The sequence below is a fragment of the Micromys minutus genome, assembly GCF_963924665.1.
Source record: "Micromys minutus genome assembly, chromosome: 12".
NCBI lineage: Eukaryota > Metazoa > Chordata > Mammalia > Rodentia > Muridae > Micromys > Micromys minutus.
Window position 1 is genome coordinate 38077974 of NC_137981.1, and position 15331 is coordinate 38093304.

Sequence of the window (15331 nt, forward strand, 5' to 3'; positions counted from 1 at the left end):
CTCTGGCTCTGGTATTTAAAGAAAACGTGGGTCTCTTTAGTGATAGTGAAAATCGAATTTTCACCTGCATCCGCCCTTCTTAAAAAGATTATCTAAGTCAAAAAGAAAAATCTGAGCTGGAGAACATTTGAAGTTGTTACCTTAATAACAGTGTCTCTGTGGTGCCAAGAGTGATTAAGGGATTTCAGACATTATCATAACCTGTGCAAGACAGAGCCGCAGAGCAATTAGTTTGGAGGAGTAAGCCTTGATCTTAATGGATTGGTTATAGATGGTGGAAGAGCTTTTCCCTTAGCAGTAACCAGAACAAAAGGTCAGCTTAGGGCTGGTAGGCTTCTGAAAGACACTTAATTAACTTTGGAGATGAGTAAAAGCCAGTCAGATCTGGCTGCAGACTTGAAAGGCCCCATTCTACTGAGATAGCCAATGCTGTAGTTTGTGCGTTCCTACCCAGATGTGGGGTTTCCATTAGACACTGACTTGGGATTGTCACTCTACATTAAAGTTCAACTTTATTATGAAACATTGTAAGTACATGTCAAAGATACAATGGGCACAAGGAATCCCCGCGTCCCTATCATCCAGGGTCTGGGACTCTCAACTCTCAGCTCAGGCGTTGCTTTCCTGTCTTCAGCCACTTCTCGATTTTCTCCGTTGGGCTGAACGGCATGGTTGCTTGACGTTGGTGGCTGGACTTTCTGTTATTTATGTATGCGTCTAATGGCTATAGCAAAATGTTCATCGGAACAGAAGGCCTCACAGCCTGGCTTAATCTGTTTCTAGAACTTGTCATTCATTTATTTCTTCACTCCACAAATGCATACTTAGCTGTTAGCAGGTATTAGACCTTCCTTTGGATAAGAGGGTGGGTTTTATTTTTTCCAACTCACAATAATAAGTTCCTTAAGGGCGTCAAATGAAATTATCTATCAGAGACACATTGGTGAACGAAAATATGAAAGATGACATTCATCATACAACTTTAACAGTCAAAGGTAAACATTTGACATATATCCCAATTTTAGAAACTTGATGAGAATTTTATTTCTTAACTTATTAATATAGTGAAATTGTAAAGACCACACATAAAAAAACCAAAACTCTCAACTCTCTGTTTTATCGTGAATGTTCTTCTTTATCAGCCCCCCTTTCAAGAAAAGCTCAGAGAGAGCGGGTGTGGATACCAACTTAACAATTTGCCTCCAGCATGTAGCCAGCATGCCTGGCATTAGTTATATATTTAATAGAAGTGCTTTAATGAATGAACAAAAGATGAATGCCAGATGCATGGGCTGAGGATGAAAACCACATAGGCTACAGTGTAGTCAGTTGCATGGGGGAATAATAGAGGCCCTAGAGGTGAGGTGTGAGCAAAGTCACCAGCAGGTGCAGGAGCTGGCCTGGTGGCCCTGTAAGAACAACAGCTTTGAGTAGTGGTGAGATGTCTTTTTTTCTGAAAGGGAGAGAAAATTCAACTCAGGTATAAAGAATCGTGTTGGAATACACTCAGACCCCAAAAGGCATGGTGCAGTCTGAAACCCTCCAGAGACTTCAGAGCCAGAGAGTAGCTGCCTGAAGAGGTGGGGCATCCGTAGCAGGCCAGCTAAGCCTCGGGTGGGAGGGCCCGAGAGAATATACAACAAGAACTTTTCCTGGAAAAGATGATCCTTCAGGCAGAAGGGAGGACGGGAGGCAGGCCAGTGGGAAGACTTAGGTCTAGGAATAAGGGGACAGATTGATGACTAAGTGAGGAGAGAAGACACATCCAGAATAACTTCACAACCTCTCTGTGGGAAGAGGATCTGGGGAAGCAGTCGGCAAGCTTCAACTGCAAGAAGAGAGACTAGAATTCCAATCTCAGGATGGGCTCATCCATGCAGGTATGCCTACAGCAGGCAGAGTCGGGGTCGGCCGTCCATCAGGACCTACAGAAAAGCATGGAGACCTACAGCTACACAGAAACCACCCAGAACAGACCGGTTGAATCAGAAGCCTCAAGGGAGAGGCCTGGATATCTGTGGTTTTTCAGAGATCTATAGATGATTTTTTTTTTTTTAAAGTGTAGTTAGGGTTGAGGGTTTCTAGTAGAGAGCTTATTTGAAGAGGTGTGTGTGTGTGTGTGTGTGTGTGTGTGTGTGTGTGTGTGTGTGTGTGTTTAAGGCCATGTGGAATGTCTGCTGCCCTGTAATCATTAGATTTAAATACTTCTCATCTTTTGGGGGAGTACCAGGCCATATCAATATTCCTTCAGATATTACCAACAGTTAAGAACGTTTTATACATCTTTGACATTCTTTGTTAAATTGTGTGGGTTTCATGTTAAAACATAAACTGAAAAAATTTTTAAATCAACTCAAGCATAGTTGCCCAGTGAAGGTCGTTCACATGCTCAGTGGGATAGCTCTTCGTCATTCTTATAGCTCATGAAGGCCAGTGGCATCCTCTAGTCCTTGTGGCCTCTGGGACACTTTAGGGACACATTGAGAACGACTGTGCTTTTGCTCACAACTGTGAAGCAGTTAGTTGGCATTCTCTGCTTTTCCGAAAAGTATTTTTCAGTCGAACAAAATTATTGGTTTCAGTGCTACTCAGTGGGCCCTTACCTGAATCATCTCTGGCTTAAGAAAACAGACAAACAAACAAAGTAGACACGTAGGTGGTGGTGTTTTGCACGCTCACCGTGACTTTGAGTAGATTCGGTGTAATACTAAATCTGTTTTTTTTTTTTTTTTTTAAAGTCTAAACAGAGAAGCAAATTAGATACTAGGCCAATATTAGGCTTTGGAACAAAATCTTGCCAAGGCACCAGGCAAATGGTACAACAGTGCTAAGAGATGATTAGTTTTCTATTGCTGCGATAGCAGATTATTGTAAATTTAGTAGATTAGAAATATAGGAATGCATATTCTGTTGCTGTGGGGTAGGATCTGTAGGAATCTCACTTGGGCTAAAAGCCACTTATTAAGAGGCCCACAGAGCAGACTCCATCTCCTTTATCTTTTTAACATATATCTCAATTTTCAAAGCCTGTGATATTGTGTATCTATGTGACTCTGCACTGCGGGCACATCACCTCCTGACTCTCATCCGTAAAAAGATTCATTCTGCCCAGGCACATCTAGACAAACCTGGATAATCTCATCAGAAGATCCTTAATTTAACCACATCTTCAGAGTCCCTTTATTCAGGTCAGGTTGCACATTTGCAGGCTCCAGGGAAATGAGACTTGAACATATTTGGAGGCTGTTATGCTGCCTACCACTGAGGAAACAGACAAATGTTTAGAACAGTAGAAACGCTTCAGGTAGTGGAGTCGGGTCATGCCACACTCCATTATACCGGACTGAGTGGTTTTAGTGCTTCCTAGTTGATGTGAAAAGTTCTTGTCTTTGCTGCGGTCTCCAGGCACTGGAGACCTTTGCTTTCCTTAGAGACTGGCAATGAAGCAGACAGGTTGAGATCAGTGACTCTCTGTTCTTGCCTAGTCTTTTTCAGTCCTGTAGGTGTGGCCTGGATAAGCTGCCAATTTTTTTTTCCAGCTCCAAATGCTTGTCTACTGCTCATAGGTTCCCAGGACTTTGAATAGCATTGAAGAGTGTGAGAGTTTTATTGTAGGTAGGTGTGTCTGCCTGCCACGTCACGCACTATTTACTAGGCCTTGAAGTGTGGAGACGGAGAAGGGAATGACATACTATTCAGCACCTCTAGGTAGTGTGGCTATCAGTCAGTTTCCAGCTGTGTTTCAGTTGCCTCTGCATGTTATACAGGTTATCCCTGCAAGCAAGAAACCGTTTCTTGGCCTTTGGATAAAATGGAGTATTGGAGTTTTTTGTTTGTTTGCTTGCCTTTTGTTTTTAAGTCCACCCCTAAAGGAACTTATGAGCTTGAAGATTTGGGTGAACAACTGGACTTTTCAGCTGTTTTTGTAGCACGTCTCTCTTCTATCCATGTCCGATACTCCAGCTCCACAAGTCTTTAGAGCGATATTGGTAGAGCATTAAAATGTCTTTTTTTCCCTCAAAAAGCTTCATGGGGGTGGATTCAGTTTTTCTCCCCCCAACCCCGTCCCAGAACACAGGACTTTCAGAATTAAAACTAGGGGAATTCTAAGCATATCAGGATAGTGGGTCACCTTTAAAGGTCTAAGAAAATGACTTCAGTGGACATTGCTGACACACCGATGAATTTTTAGGACATAAGTTTTAGTTGAGCTAAATAGTTAACACAGCCCCCAGGGCTTGGATTGAAATGATGGAGAATCTATCTTATTTGGAAAACCTTGTATTGTTCTCTGTATTCATGGGTTCTGTATCAGCAGATTCAACCAATCATGGATAGAAAGGTCTTTTTTAAAAAACCTAACTTCTGGTGGTAAGGAATGTATATCAGTAGGTAGAGTGCTTTCTTGAGATGCATAAAGCCTTGGGTTTGATCTTCAGTACCAAGTAAAGCACAGCCGACAATGGAAGCACTTGAGAGGTGGAGGCAGGGGGATTAGAAGTTTAAGATCATCCTCAACTATACAGAACCTTAAAGGTCAGCCTGGGCTATGTGAGATGCTGTTTCAAAACCAAGGAACAAACAAACAAACAAACAAAAAAATCACACCTAGTTCTGTAGTGTACATCTACATTCTTTATTCCTGGTTATTCCATAAAAAATGCAGCCTAATAACATTTTCATAGTATTCACAACATAGGCATTACAAGTAATTTAGAGAGAAGATGTATAAGAGGCTATACATAAATATTATGCTATTTGGTAGAAAAGATTTGAGCAGCTACAGATTTTGGTGTCCTTGGGGGTCTTAGAAACAGCCCTTTATAGAGGATGCACAAATCAGGATGGCTAGACACAGGCAGACTTGACACAGCAACAACGAATGCCCAGGATGCAGAAGAACCCGAGATGTTTGTGAAATCACAAGGTCGATTAAAAGTGGTTGCCTGCTCAGTGAGTTCCCAGTGGCAGTTGCCGCTTCCTGCGTGCTGGCTCTGATAATGGAAGCTTTAAGAACTGTGTTAGTGAGGTAGCCATGGGACCTCCCTGAATCTTCTTCAGTATGTCAGCATGTGCGGAGCTTATAACACCCAAGTCTACCACAGAGTTCTCTTAGCTTTAATCCTGTCTTTTGTGTAATAAAATCAAACATTTCCCCCCTAATAAACAGCATGGAGTGCTTATGAAGAAATAGGGCTTTGGAAGAGTCGTCAATGACTTGGATGTTGCTGCATCTGCTAATGATACCTGCTCAGCCATCCATAGAAAAATCTAATAGTGGGAGATGCTGGATGTCCCAGGGTGGTACCCCTTGCTCTTTGGTGGCTTTTGTTTGGAGCGTTGATCTCTCTAAACTATTAGACTAAACAAAGAGAATTGCAATTTTACTGGAAAGAGCAATATGTTGGCTTCCTCAGGTAGGGATTTGACTTTTAAGAGTTGGCAGGGTTTTGAGTTGTTGTTGTTGAATTTTGATTGATAGTTTTAAATGTGTTTTTATCATTTTCTATCTTCCAAATTATGCCGCTTGATAGATCCAAGGAATTCTCTTCCTTTCATTCTCAAAAAAGACTTGACATTATCAATCATAAAGGTAACTATAATTTTGAAGAGGGATGGTGGTCAGCTTTGTGAGTTTATTTGTTTAGTTATTTATTGTGTAGAGGTAAGAGGGTGAGTGCATGGAATGTTTGTGTGTGTGCACACGAGCCATGGCTTATGCACATGTGTACCACCGTGCCTGTGTGTAGGTAAGAGGACAATTAGCAGGAGCTGGCTCTCTCTTTTTACCATGTAGACTTTAGGGATTGAATGCCGGTCATCAGGCTTTTCTACAAGCTCCATAACATGCTGAGCTACCTACTGGTCGCCAGACTTGTGAATTACTTTGACTTTCTCCTCAACCATATTCTGAATTTCTTCTTTCTAAGGCTTCTGATCCCCGCTCTGTCTGCCTGCCTGTCTGTCTATCTACTTATCTGTCTACCACCCCCCTTCTCTCCCTACATTTATTTATGTTTTGAAACATGGTTTCATTATGTAGTCTTCCAAATTCTGGGATTTTGGGTGCACACACCACAATTGGCAACTCTGTGGTCGTTTTACCAAGCCTACTTTAGTGCTAAGGATGCAGTTCAGTGGTTGAGTCCTACAGTGAGGCAAGCTTTCGAGTCCTACTCCAGGAATAAATAAAATAACTGCGAACCACCAAAACAGCATCCAAACCCTCAGTTCAATGGCTGCTGGTATTTTTGTAAATAAACAAGTTCCAGAAGAAACTATACAATAAGTTAAACCAAGATTCTCTTATTCTTTTCAAAAGAAAGATGAGAGAGCACCTGTAAATAGGAGATATGAAGTCCTTTCCACTGGAAGGACTTGGAGCTGACATTTGCATAATTACTAAATGCTGTCCAATTGTTCACTTTAATGAAATGTAAAGCATTTTACCTTGATTTTAAAAACTGACTAAGTTCTGGAAGGGGACAAAAAGTTGCTTCCTCTACCTTCAAACTCTGGCAAAGGTCTGTACCCATTGTATTGTATTCATGGTTAACAGCAGCCTTCAACTATCGTCTGTTCTGTTCATTACTGGGAGAAGGTATTAGGCTCAGAGCCGTAGAAGCACCGAATGTGGAGCTGATGGAGGGGAAGGAACATCTTGCTATTAGACACTAATAGTTCACTGTGAACATGTGGCAGTTTTGTCACTAGGGTATTTACTGGTTTATCCTTGGCAAAGCTCATCATGACAGGACCATTTTTCAAGCTTAACAATTTGAAGGGACTTGGGTTCCTTCTACTGGTCCTGGGATAGAGTTCCTTTTAGCGGTTTTGGAAGCTCTCAGTCTCCTGCAGTACAGAGTGTAATTGAAAAAAAAAAAAGATGGAAGAAGTGCAGATGTGACAATGTTAATGAAATGTGAGCAAGATGGCATATTTCATATATAGAAATACCTTTTATTAAACTATCTTCTTAGACACCCCAAGGACCGTTAATTGATGGGGATGGATGTCTTTCGAGGGACAATGTGCAAATTGGGCTTAATTATGAAATCTTGGGGCTTGAAGTTTCTTCCAGATTTAGAGGTAACCATTTTAACCTTTCTACAGAGATGTAACTAGGCAACCAATATAGCATTTGGTCTCTGCACGGCATTCAAAGTGTGTAGCTTTTACATCATATATTTTTAAGAGAAATACTATTTAAATCTCTTCTTTAGCTTTGGCATATGCTGCCATATAACCTTTATTTTCTTTGAAAATATCGCGCACATCCCCAGGCTAAAATGTGGTGTGGTTTCTAGGAGGCCAGTATCCCTATTCATAAGGCAGCTTGTGCACAGGAGGAGAAATGAGACGGTTGACAGTGGACACATACTCTGTGCTTTATAATTGAGGTTAAAGATGGTAGGTGTCACTTTGAAAAGCCATAAAATATTTTTGAAATTTGTATTAATCCTTGATAACTTCATGCAATGCATTTTGATGGCAATCCCCTCCCCCTAATTCCTCCCCTTAACCCCTTCCAGATCCACCTTACCTACCTAGCCTCTCAGCCTTTATGTCTTCTTATTTTTAAATTAACCTATCAGGTCCAGTTAGCGCTGTCACAATAGTCCTTGGTGACAATACATTCACTGGAGTGTGGTCAGTGGGCCAACTAGGAGCCACGCCCTAAAGAAAACCTATCCTCTCCCAGAAGCAATCCTGTTCAGTTAGGGACAGAATCTCAGTCCTTCCCCTTTCCATGACTGGCTTGATCTTTATGGTCAAATTCAGGCAATCATGGCTGCTGTGATTTCATGAGTGCAGTTGTTCCGCGATGCTGAGAAGACAGTTTTGCTTTAGTCCTCTTCTACTTCTGGCTCTTAGACTCTTTCTGCCTCTTGGACTGTGATGCTGAGGGTTGGGCTGTGGTGCTGAGGGTTGGGCTGTGATGCTGAGGGTTGGGCTGTGATACCATGTTGGTTGTGGTGGAGCCCTCCACTGACACTTGTTCTCTAAGCTTGGTCTGGTGTACATTAACCAGTGTCCGCCACACAAACTTCTGTGATGAGATGTGACAGTTATCAATCTATAACTAGAGAGATACAAACCTAGAGAGCTATTTGATACTCTATTTAGCAGAACAATAGTAGTAGATGCCCCTGAGCCTCTCAACCATAGGCTATTGACTAGACTTAGAGTGTTCAGCATGTGTTTCTTCCTGTTCAACAAGACTTACAACCAAACAGAAAGTGGTTGGTTATTCTTGTAACTGTGTTAGATTTGCACCCTTGGGCAATTGTTACATTGATTGGTCATTGCTGCAGTTCACAAGGTTCACAGTTTGTAAGACTATTGATGAATTCCTCCCCGAAGTAGCTTTTAGAGCACCTTCCAGAACTATAAAAGTTAGCCATTAGGAAGAAACATTCTGGCCAGTACCAACTTGATTTCTCCATTCTCTGTGACCAGTGTGGGTGGTGTCTTCAACAACAGGGAGTAGGTATCACTTTTCATGAGGGGATGTGTAAAAGTTTAGACATCTTTCCTCAGCAGGTAGAAATGTGCATTTTTCCTGGCATGATTAATGAAAATGATACATTTTAGAGAAGAAAACTGGGTTTTATTCTAATGAACTTGGTTTTACTGTATGTACTATATGTGTGGGTAACTAGAAATACCAAGATTGATCAATAAGAAAGACTTTATTAGAAGTATTTTATATCTCAAACACCCTCTAGGTAGATGCTGTGTTCCTTTTTGGTTGTAATCATGATTTAATGTGCTAACTAGCATTTTATTATTAAAAATTAAAGTATCAGAGATGGAAGTCAATGAAAAGTAATGGAGACTTCATCAGTTTCTAGCTTCACTGCCCAGAGGCAACTGAAGTGAACAGTTCCTGGTAGGTGTTGGAGAGTTTTCCTGTCCTACTTACTCTGGAGAGAGGAGGTGGGCGCGCTGAGTAGTACACGGCCATCTGTCCCTCAGCTCCTCTTCTAAGCTCAATTCTAAAAATGTGAAATGCTGCTTGATATCCCTCTTTCAAATGTGCCTTTAAAATATTGCCAGGGCTGATATTGTGTGGCTGGTGGAGAGCACTGAGCCCATGGAGGGCTGCAGAAGAGTCAGTGAGTGCATAGCAACCACAGCAACCATAGCAACCACAGCAACCAAGGAACAGTCTTTAGTGTTGTTCTCTGTGATCTTCATATCACCTGGAGTACACAATGTCCCCGTATTCTTTTGGTGACCTGTGATGGAATGGCTGTTTACAGAAGAGGAAGCAATGGTTCCAAGAGTTACACAGTTTGCTCGTGATCTTGAGGCCGCATAGCTGATCAGGATCAGGACAGAAGCCGAGTTTTATCCTGTCTTGGTCAGTGCTCTATTGCTGCAAAGAGACACCAGGACCAAGGTAACTCTTACAAAGGAAAACACTGGATTGGGGCTGATTTACAGTTCAGAGCTTTAGTTCATTATAGTCATGGGGGGGGGGGAGCATGGTAATGTGCTGGCAGATATGGTGTTGGAGAGGGAGCTGAGAATTCTGCACCTGGATCCACAGGCAGAAGGGAGAGAGAGAGAGAGAGAGCCTCTGGACCTGGCTCAAGCTTTTGAAATATGAAAGCCCCCCCTTCTAATTACACTTGCTAAGCATTCAAATATACGATTCTGTGGGAGCCATTCCTATTCCCATCACCAGAAGCCTTAAAACAGAACACACTGATGATGGAGAGGATGAGGTTAGCAACTCTTCAGTGGGACCTGAAGTGACTGGCAGAAAGGGACAGTGAATTCTCAAGGAAGGCCTGGTTACACGGTCATTCTGATTCTGCCATGGACAAGTTATTTAAGATAGTGCAAACTGGGGGAGCCAGCTCTCTTCCTATTTCCCAGTTCTGTCCCCATTTTATTTCTTTGGGGAATTCTGGGTATAAGGTGAGACCTTAAGCCAAATGGATAAAGCCATACGATTCCATCCCTAGACCACAAGGGTTAGTTCAGATACTTGGCATGTAACCAGCAGAGGCCAGACAGTTCTTTTTTGAGTCATCCAACAGTTGAGTTGGGGGGGGGGTTCAGGGGAAGCCCTATCTTTTCAGGTGTCCACCCAATAGGAATTGTACCTGGGTATGTTTCAGTCTATTCAGGAGATGGAGTCTGGTGCTCAGGGGAGGAGAGAAAATGGAAACAGCTGAAGAAATAGAGGGACCATGCAGGGAGCAGAATGAACTCCAGCATGCCTAGTAACAGCCAGGCTCCAAACAATCCAGTCAGTGTGAGCCAACACGTTTCCACTTTTTGTCTAATCTGATTGGAGTTGCTACTAGAGAAGCCCTGCCCAACACCTCTGGGCTTCAGTTTTCTCACCCGTAAGCTGGGGTTATAATTGCCCTGACTGCATCTGAGCCAATGTAAGCATCAGCTGAGATAAGGAACCGGAAAGCACTTTGTAAATTGTAAAAGGTGGCGCACGTGCAGGATGGCACTATTCCTTGATGTTACACTGAACTAGGCAGAGTTGAAAGAAACTGAAATTACCACCCATTTGGAAAATGAGAAATGAGAACTTGGGAGCCATCTGGTCTTAAGGAAGCTACCAGAGTTTCTTGATTTTTCTTCTCAGACCTGCTTCTAGAGTCCTTCAAGTTCTGCTCGGTGCCCACAGTGAATGCCAAGGGTAGACCCAAGTTAGTCCAGGATAGGCCTGAATTAGTCTAATGTGTATCTCCTCTCTCCCCACTTCCCTCCTTCATCACCCCAACCACAAACACACACCATTGTATTAATACTTCAACATTTTAGCTTGTCTTCCATAGAGCTTTACCAATTCAAACTAAATAACCATTTGGCTTTATCAAAGAAAAACCATATATCTCTTTTAGAATGACATTGTGTAGGTGATTCTGGGAGTTGGAAGTTGGTTGTTTTGGGATTTACGTAGGCTCAGAATTTACCCACTTCAAAAAGAATATCTTGCTAGAAGCTCAGAGTCTTGAGATTATAATGTATTCATGATGCAAAGAGTCGTATTTCGGTCTTATAGTATTTTTCACTATATATGATAATGCATTCCAATGAGAGAAAACAGATGGAGCCTCCACAAAACCTTAGCTTTGCTGTTTTAAAGTGTTCATTGTATTGAACATCCTTTTTTTGTTGTTGTTGTTTGTTTGTTTGATAATTAGAACCTCTCCCAAAGTCATTTAAAGTATCAGTCTGGTACAAGACTGTTCACAAAAGGGTTGAAGCCAGTGTGGACATTAATTTATAAATGTGAAGGCAAATGATCCGTCAACCTCATCAGGCTCTGCCTTTGTCACGTTTGACAATCCAGGAAGCATGTCCCTCTCCTTCACTGGAATCCCATGTCCATGAGGATGTGTCACTTGACAGCCATCAATGTCTGTGGGCATGAGGTTGACTCTGTGCTGGAGGACTCTCCACATACTCCCCTGGTCTTCACTTATGTGCCTGGCATTGACATTGAATGCCAAGACATTCATGTAAGCTGTGGACTTAGTAAAAGCTCATGTTATGAATAAAGTTCTGGGACCTCAAGCTGCATAAAATGTGAACTGTGTTGAAAACAGTTTCACCTTTAAACTGGTGAATATCAGCAGAGCTTAATACAGGGAGTGATTTCTAAGGATATGGGCAGAGTCTACGAAAAATGAAAAGGAAAGTGTGGTTTCCCTTGTCACCTTTTGCACTGAAATAATGACAGAAATGAGGAAAGGACCTTTGAAGTGGAGTCGAAGCCACCAGGAAGGGTCATATGATCTGTAGACAGAAGTCCCAGGAACCAGTCTGAATTGATGCTTCCTTTTTCTCTAATCTGCTCATGTTTCCCACTGGCCAAGCCCACTGGAAGGCAAAGAGCCATGACACCTGCTCTGGAGTCTATGCAGTTTAGTGTTCTGGGCAATAGAGCCAGGAGAACAGCTAATGGAAGATAGTCAGCCTGGTCTATCTATGAATGTCTTGCATGAAACAAATGGCTGCACTTCTCTCTGATGTAACCCTTGTACCCAAGGAAATACTGTTTCAGTACATTTCATGCTTGCCTGCATTTTACTTAATCAGGCTGAGGCCCATGGTCCAATGGCCCCAAATGCAATGGTAGCACTTGAACAGAGCTCAGTTGTTTGGCACATGATTGCTTAGAGATGATTACAGGATCATGAGACTACCCTTCTTGTCTTATTCAGAGATAAGATGGCAAACTTCAGTAAACAGTTTGAGGCTACTGTGTAAAGTAGTTGGGCACCATTGACAAATGTGTGTCACCCACAGTCAGGGGCCTCCCACAGTTAAAGGAATGGCTGTCTTCCTAAAGAAGCGCCCAGTCCAGCCTGGGGGCTGAGGGGCCGGGCTTTTGTTTGCTCCTATTTTTTTTTTTTTTTAATATCAGCTCAATTATTTTTCTTCCTTTGCCTAAGAAGCCAGTATTTCTTACTTTAATCAGCCTAGATGAAGTACATTGAACTACTAAGAATGAGTAAATCTGCTGAGTTGGGTACATGTTCATAATTAGCAAAGGCAGGGACAAATGGCAGTCAGAAGAAAACAAACACGTATTACTGCCCTGCACTCTCAACCTCTTCTGTGGACCAGAAAATTCCTGACCTGGGACATCCAGATGGGGAGGCCTGAGAATGTAACAGGAACAATGAAAGATGCTTGGTGGAGAAAAAGAATTTGGACCTCAGAGATGAAGTAAGAAATTTTTAACATGATAATACCCACTAGCCTTGGTGAGTTGCTGAACTCTATCTACCTCAGGTCTTCACATGGGTACCATAAGAAGAATCTGACATTATGTATGTATTATGTCAAAATTAACTGAAATTATGTATGCCAAATGAAGACATTGCCTTCCATTCAGTAGCCATGGGAGATGAGTATCCATAGGTAAACACCTTGGATCAAGAGTAGCTGATCCCTGAGATGATGTACTTAATGTTTGTACTGTGATGGGTGGATCAGCACGTGGCAGCACATCCTGTAATCCCAGCACATGGGAGACTGAAAGCAGAGGACCACAGATTAGAGGTGAGTAGGAGTCTGTCTTAAAAACAAAGGTAAACTAAGAAAAATTACAGGTAGATTTGTCTCTAAACTCAATAAAATCGTCAGTTCTTTTGTTGATACAAAACTAATAATACAGAAATGGTGATAAGCCAGATCCCTCTCCCCATCCCAGGATCATCACACTGAGAAGCAGGCATGCTGTCTACATTATCTGTTTGTTCCTTTTAAGACTACAGTTGAGGTAGCTTGCTTTTTGGCAATATTATTCATTTTTTAAATCCTTTTTTAAATTTACTCATCAATAGTATAATTTTCCCCCCAAAATCCCATGTTATTACAGCTGATGGCTCCATTATCATCCTTTTGGAACAACACAGTAAACAAAGACTGGGCACAATGCACATATAGCAGCAGTCCCATTTACTAATTCCTGGTTTTGTTGAGCTGAAGTCTGCTTCCTTCAGCTTCCTAAGCTTCCTAAAACCAAACAAGGTGACGGGAAAAACCTAGTGGTCACCAGCTGATGAATGGCTCGAGACTCTGTGATACCGGATCCCCACCTGCAAGAAGGAATGGTGCTGTGATGTGTGCTCCAACATGGATAAGCCAGAGAACATTATGCTAAGTGACAGGAACCACAGACTGTGTGGTTTTATTCATTGACATATCCAAAAAGAGGACAGCCATAGAGGCACAGGGTAGACTGGAGGTGTTGGGAGCTGGTGGGAGGCAGGAGAAAATGAATCTGATTCTGCTTTTGCTGTGATGAAAATATCCAGGAACGTAATACTGATGATGGATCCGTGACTTTGTGTTGGATCCGAATAAAGCGACATGGGGGTGTGTGGAGGTGTGTTGGTGTGTGTGGCACTTGTAGAAGCCTGAGATCAATGTTGGGAGTCTGCCTCTATTGCTATCCACCTTATTTTCTGGGACAGGCTCTCTACCAACTCTAGTGCTTACTGATTGGGCGAGGATAGCTTGCCAGTGACCCCTGTCACCGAGTCCTCAGCACTAGGTTACAGGGAAGGGCCATCATGCCTTGCTTTTTACACAGATGTAAGGGATCCACATTCAGATCCTTTGTTTTTGTGGCAAACACTTTACTGAGTAATTTCCCTAGCCTGAAGCTATTATTAAAAGAAGAAGAAGAAGAAGATATATTATGAGAAGCTTCGCTTGGGGAGAAAGCATTCAGGAACAGCAATTGATTTAGTTCTTCCTTCAAATTCCTTGTGCTGCATCTATTTCCGGGTCCGGAATACAATGCAGAAGAGTCCAGCAATAGGGAGTGGAAATGTGCACCCCCAAACAGCTGCTGCTCGCTGGGAGAAGTGGGGCTTTGGTGTGCATAGATCATAACGGACTTGCTACCATTTTGACTTTTGTTGTCTTTTTCTTTCCTTTTAAAAATAGCACAAATCCGATTATCCAAGCACCCTTTCCCCTAGCTTCACTATACTAAGGAGACACAGGACAGCCTGTGACAAAGGATCTGAACTCTGCCGGCTGACGTATTGGATACCTGACAGTGGCGGAACAGGGTTTGTGCCGTGAAGTCCAGACACTCATCACAGCCCCCAAAAGGAAAAGGAGCCGAGGCAGAAAGCAGAATGCTTCCTTCAGAGGGCGGCTTGGGTTGCAGCAGCAGTGCTGAGTGGACTGAGAACAGGCTTCCTGTCTCTCTAATTGTCACCCCTCAGCTGGGAAAACATTAAGACCCTTTCGTTTTCCCAGGGCTGTGCGGAAGAATGGCCGCTCACCACTGTAGTGTATGGCCCACCCTGTCTAACTCAGTAAACTTGTGATTCTGTGTAAACTATGCTCACAGTTTACAGGGGAGAAGATCCCCCCCCCCCACCTTGAGAAAATCTTACTAGCTAAGGTTTGAACTTTGATGCCATTTACTCTAAACCTGATGGTGAATTCAAGGTGCTGCCGACCTAAGACAAGCGCAAACCCAGCATGCCTCTGCTCAGAAATGTTGCCTCTGCTTTTTGCTGTAATTTGGCAAGTTTTGTTTTTCCAAGGTGACTCAGAAACCTTTGTAGTGAATGGTGAGTGCCTTTTGTTACTGTTTTCAGTCTCCAACTCTGACACACTGCCAAACAAGGTTGCACAACCTTCTGTTTCGTCTTGGCACTGAAGGGCAAGGTGCCACAGTGTGTGTTTCTGGGTCTTATTCTAGTCATCCAAGGAGTAAGTCACAGGAAGTGTGCCTGGAAGGTGGGAAGGCGGGCTGTGTGGCTTGAGCAGAGAGATATAAAGATGGATATTCTTGGGATTTGTGTCCTCTTAAATTCTG

At 42.6% G+C, this 15331-nt stretch overlaps 1 protein-coding gene across 1 annotated transcript in view; it reads left to right on the forward strand.

Moving 5' to 3' along the window:
- Positions 1–15331, forward strand: part of GNG2 (G protein subunit gamma 2) — a 91001-nt gene that overhangs the window by 14636 nt on the left and 61034 nt on the right. The window lies entirely within an intron of this gene.